The sequence below is a fragment of the Rutidosis leptorrhynchoides genome, chromosome 1 (assembly GCF_046630445.1).
Source record: "Rutidosis leptorrhynchoides isolate AG116_Rl617_1_P2 chromosome 1, CSIRO_AGI_Rlap_v1, whole genome shotgun sequence".
Taxonomy (NCBI): domain Eukaryota; kingdom Viridiplantae; phylum Streptophyta; class Magnoliopsida; order Asterales; family Asteraceae; genus Rutidosis; species Rutidosis leptorrhynchoides.
In genome coordinates this window covers 241,592,587-241,598,948 of record NC_092333.1, presented here as the reverse complement: position 1 = coordinate 241,598,948, position 6,362 = coordinate 241,592,587, and positions in this window count along the sequence as shown.

Here is a 6,362-nt window from a genome sequence, read left to right as displayed (position 1 = left end):
TACATATTTAAGTAAACAATTCTAGAACGTAATAAATCAATACACAGTTCAATTATATAAATCACCTAAGCAATTGATTATGTCGGCGGATATGGCGAAAACTGTGGCGATAGAAGCCACAACTGTTATGGCGGTGGTTCGTGTTTTAACGCCACAAACATTAACCTTTACCCCATATCAACAATCGATTTTGCAAAAGGTGGAACCATTAACGGATTAAAAGGGTCGAAACAATTGCAGGAAGCACGCACAAATCACTCGAGCAAAAATCGCACAAGCAATCGCTGTCAATTTCTCGTCCATAGTTGATTATTTAGGTTGGCAGACATATATTCGGTTGTAGGGAGAAAGAAAAAAAAATGTAGGAAGTGATGCGTGATATTTTTTGGGTTTTTTCATCAAACGTTTCTGAATAGTTTGAAGTGTAACGTATGATCTGCGAGGGTAATTTTGTTTAGTTAATAATCACATACCACCATGTAACCATGATAGACATTACAATTAGATTTAAGCCTCTTTCTTTAGCATAAAAAGATTGCAAATTACAAACCCAAATTCAAACAGAAATAATGTATCAAAACATTCTTAATTAACGAAGCTCATACACAACTAATGCATCAGAATAGCAATAACATTCTCAAATTAATAAAGATGAGTTGAGATATGGTAATATATATACTCACCTGAAATTGTTAAAATGAAGATAATTGCTCGTAGCCTCTCTGAAAATGATATTAGTTGCTCCTATGAAGTTGCGTGTGTACCCTGTATAAGATATTCGATATTCGGTACCTCAATATCCAAACACCACCACTTAATTTTTTCATTATTAATGTATTACATATACAACGACCATAAATCAGTAACTAGTAATCATTAATAATCAAATTAGTAAAAGACCTTACCCTAAAAATACAATGATTTCAATGTAAGTAAACTAAAGGTAGCAATTTTTATGAAATATATTTACACAATAAACCATTCTAAAAGCTCAAATGTGTAAAATTTTAAATAAAAAATCTTGTTCGAAATAAAGTAACAGACTTAAATTTAAAATTAGTAGTATCAACGGTTCGTGCTGCTAAATATATTCGACGTATAAAGTTGTAGGCGGTGATAATGTAACTTTTTGATGTTTTTCTCAATTCTCCGGTGTAGTTTCCTACAAATTCGTTAATGTCATTAATCTTTTGAGGTGGTCTTGAAATGCGAATAAAGCCATAGCTTGGTGTCTTGTGGTGAGTATCTTTTGGATCTCAGACAAAGCTTTTTACTAATTGGTCAGCATGTAAAATCAGAACATTATATTTCGTTACAAATGTGTATATTATTAAAAAATATTCAAACATGAAAATGTACATAAAGTTGTGCTATAATAATTATTTATGACCATTTTCAATCATGATAACACAAGTATACAATTAAATAGTTCAAAAGTTGAAATTTGTTCAAAAGAAAATAATATACTTAAAGTCAAGAGTAGTAATAAACATCAGTCGGTCTCTGTTAATAGGTTTGATGTATAATGTTGCATACAACAAAAATAATTTTTGATATTTTTCTCATTTATGCGGTTAAGTTTTCCCCACATAGTAGTTAATGTCATTGTTTCTTTGAAGTAGAGAGATATTTCATATGCATTGGAATGATAATGGGAGATAAGCTATTAGTATTAAAAAAAAAGTCTTTGTAGATATACAAAATGAACGTGTTATGGATCTAAAATCCCAAAGGGGTGGTTGAGTGGTGGGGTACTTGAGAATCTCTAAAGGGGACCCAGGTCCAGTCCCCACCAACTATACTTTGGGGCCTTGCCTGTCAAAAAAAAGGGTCTAAAACGCCTATTCTATTAAACTTATTACCCAATCGGATTGCACGCCCAGACTGTTTTGCATATTGAGATGTTTAATAACTAACTCGTGCATGCATTGAGCTACTAAAACAATGAATCTACTTATGCAATAGAACAAATAGAACTATTGGGAAGCAAATCTATCTAAGGGCATCTTGCACTACAGATTTTGATAAGTGTATGTTATGGACATTAGATAGTAGTTTATAATTTCAGATAACAGATGATCCCACTTACAATAGATAACAAACCTTACCTTTTACCTCAAACTATGTTCGTTGACTACCAATGTTCATTCACACATTCAATGCTAACCATACACCAATTGTCAATCTAAACTTATAATAGCACCTGCTGTCGAAGGACACTTTCGGAGTCGGGCTTTGGCATCGGTTGTGACTGACTGTCGGTTGTGACCGACCGTCGGTTACCGACTTGGCGTCGGTTCAGCGTCGATGGTGCAAAAGTCGAGCAGTAGCCATCGGATTTAGCAGTTGAAAGTGGGGCCCAATTTCAAATTGACTTTTTTAGTAACGTCTTAAAATACTTGCAATAAAACCCATCACAACGACAAAACTAATATCGTCAAAATTTGCGAATACCTACGCAAATAACAATAAAACTATTGTACAATAATCCTTATTATATCTAATAAAAGGTATAACTACGAAAATTACTAATGTTCAATCTTCAAACTTTTTGCACATCTACAAATCTTTGGTAGCATTCTTATTTCAACCAATATATAACATATAGCCACTACAAAGAATATACATACTACCTAGTACAACCCCAAGTATACAAAAATGTTGCAACGTGCCGGTTGCCATTAATAAAATTCAAGTTAAATCTTTTGAATTGGTATCAAGAAGATGGAAAAAGAGCAAACTGATGTATGGGTTGGTGTATGCTGCTGTTTTTTGGATCGTGCAAACTGATGATTTGGATGTTTGCAAAGTGCTTACTTGGATCGTGTATGCTACTAGTTGTATATCAAGTTTAGTTTCTAAGGTTCTGAGTAATTACAAAGTATGTAAATTTTCATATGGTTGTATGTCCTAACTGTTGCAAATCTGTGTAGGCTGCCCATGTTGACCCCTTGGGCATATTGTGCATATCCACATATCCCTATAGTAGCAGTTTAAATAATGGTGTATGTAACAATTGCTCCATCTTGGAGCTTTAGTACTCCTATGTAAATTGTATCAAATTTTCATCAATAAATCATTTTTGTAGAAAAAGAAAAAAAATCATGAGTTTAGCTGTATTATACAATAAAAATTGCACATTTCATCTATTGGAATACCAAATTACATTTTTTTTTGGGTGCACAAGCTCCATACCAAAACAGAAAATCACATATACACCAGGTCATAGGCACACCAAATACAAAAACAAATAAGCACCAATATCCATAATAAATACTATCCAAGCTCCACCTTATACCATGGTTCTTTGCCCCTTTAACTATTGGTTGTTACATTCTGCAAAGATCGAGAGGTTAATAAGATGTGGTCATAATTGTATCTATAATTCATAATGTATTTCAAACAGTTTCTACCTCTTTTGTGAGAGTTGGAACATTCCTCGTACCAAAAGAATACTCCACAAAAAACAACAATGTCTCGATATTTATGTGAAACACCTAACATCAAAAAACATCAAAGATTACAAATAGTTACTTCAAAAGTAAAACTTGTTCTAACAAATGAAAATAGATAATAATCTCCATTAGAAATCTGTAGGTGACAAGCCAAATATGTAATCTTAATGGTAAAACAAAAGCCACAAATATAAAGTTGCAACAAATATATTGCCCATGGCAAAAATATTATAAGGAAACAAAAGTATTACCTTTTGTAACAGCAACAAAGGGAAACTCGGAAGAAAATGGTAGAAAATGAAGATTTGATGATAAAATATTTTGTAGGTTAACAAAACACTAAGTTTATAATGTATGAACATATGCAGTTAACAATCCACACAACATAAGAGAAGAGGCCATATTCGGTTTTTACACCATCATTAGTCACAATTATAAATATAAATAAGAAACTTATTTCAATAAAAAAAGTTAACCATAAGAAGAGGCTTTATAAACTTAGAAGTTATAAACTCACATTTATTCATGTCTTCATATAAACCAAGAATATGAACACTATAGCAGCCAAGTTCACATTTTTTTATGTACTGAGACACTATTAACATAACGATAGTTGTCTAAAAATTTACCTGTGATAAGCGATTTTGCCTCTTTCTTTCGTTTTGCTTAGTTGCTTTTGTCTTTGATTTGTTAACAACAACAATATCTACAGGATTATAACCATTTGGCACTGTTTCAGTCTTACGGAGAGAAAATCATCATTACAGATTCAGTAATATATACTTCTCGAATCACAATATTGAAAACGCAAGGCTGCCAATGAATAGCAGTTCCAAATCAAAGGAAACTGGCAACGAAACTCCCAACATCAGACATAGACTATGGAAACGATAGAAACAAAACGCAAACAAATTTTATGAATCAACCTACACAAAAGATTTACCTTGCAACCGCTAAGAGCAAGGATTCCTTTCAATCGCAGAGCCAGTAGCCACAAACTCTGGAAGCCCTAACTTTTTGTGAAGGTTTATAAGCTGTAGTTAATCGATCACATTGCGCACCTCAACCCGATTTTCTGTCTTAAGTGGCGGTGAAAGAGAGTATATAAAGATAACCTGAACGACACAAGGTGTAAAATAAAATGACACATTCTGGAAAGGCTTTTAGTATATAGGGATTAATAACATATTAACATATAGTTAAGGTTATACACATATATATGAAGGAGATAAAAACTATGTACCCTGTATTCATCACCAATTCCATCTTGAAAGCATGACGGATGATCTCAGCAAAAGCAAAGCACGGTCGCCACCACCAGTATCACTCATCAAAATAAGTACATTTTTGATTCTATCATCACTAATCTGCATCATCGTTAATTTCATATTTCACCGCGGCAGAAATTTTTTAACTTTGTGACGCATTGTTGAGGACCCGATTTCACCAACCTTAGTAACCTGCACAATTAAACACATGGTCAATATGTGGTGGTTATTGTCGAGGAATACGTCATAACATATAATAAATAAACAAATTAAAAGTTCACATTTTGAAGGATCTCACGTAGATGTATCCCCATATTTATCAGAAAAAGCGAATGAAAAAACATTTGTACAGATATATATGAAAGGAATTTCAAGAGTTGTATAAGATATAATCAATGATATGTGCAATAAGTTACTTATAGAGACAGATTATTTACAATTTTGAACTTCGATAACCTAATGAATCATTTTAGAAAAACAATGAGTTATCATCATGTAAATTCATATTCATAAAATAAATGCTTCAATGCATTTCTTCACTATTCATCAACCTGTGATATACTCTAGTATCTTAATTGATGATTGTGTCATAATTTTCAATCTCATATACGAAAGTCCTGATCAATTTTATAAATAAAAAAGAGAAATTTTAAAAAGAACACTATAACCCATAAGCGTAATAAAAAATTATAGCAGAAAATTTGAACAAAGTATAAAATTACATGATATAGAATAAGAGTTTATTTACCGAGAAAAATAAAACAACATTCAATCTACCGCCCACCACCATCACAAATCATCGACATCAGTAATAACAAAAAACAAAACAAAATTTAGGGTACTAACGGTGAGAAATCAAAGGTACCGAAGGTGGCAGGAGTGGCGTCGAAAATGGCGACCGACGGCGACCAAACGGTTACCGTCAACGTAACTGCAAGAAGGAAAAGGCGTGGATGCCTCAAACCCTAAGTCTCACTTAAAAACTTCAGTGACATCAAAAATCGAATTAAAAAGTGGGGTAAATACCTCAATTTCACGATTTAGGCTCTGCTATTGTTATTTCAAAAGGATTGTTAAGTATCGATAATTTGGAAGAGGAAATTAGGGTTTTGTTATTTCACGATTTAGGCTCTACTTTATTAATTTTCTCCCGTGTTTTAGGGCTGTTTACTTTTTTTTCTTATTAAGTTTTATTATGAATATAGATGGCAGTATAGATATAGTTGACATTGTGGTTAATCAGTGAATGAATAATGTTGTTTACTTTTTATGCTGAATAAATAGTCTGAATAATCAAATTGACCATATTACCCTCAAATTAAATAATTATTATCCCTTTTTAAAAATACATTCACTATTAATATTTTTATTTATAATGTTTATTTTGTAATAATCTATAATTATTTACTCCGTATAGATTTGTTTAATTGACTTTGCATTAGTATTTATGATAATGATAATTCTTTTTTATATTATACATCTGTTTGTTTTTTTTCATCTACTCGTGATTTCTAGAACTCTCTCGTTTCTACCATCTAAAAATCTATACTATATAATAAAAAGGAGTTGGTGCTGAGGTCATCATGTGTTGTATGGTGTTGTAACGTATGTTCTAAAGGTTGTAACAAGCTAAATTGAT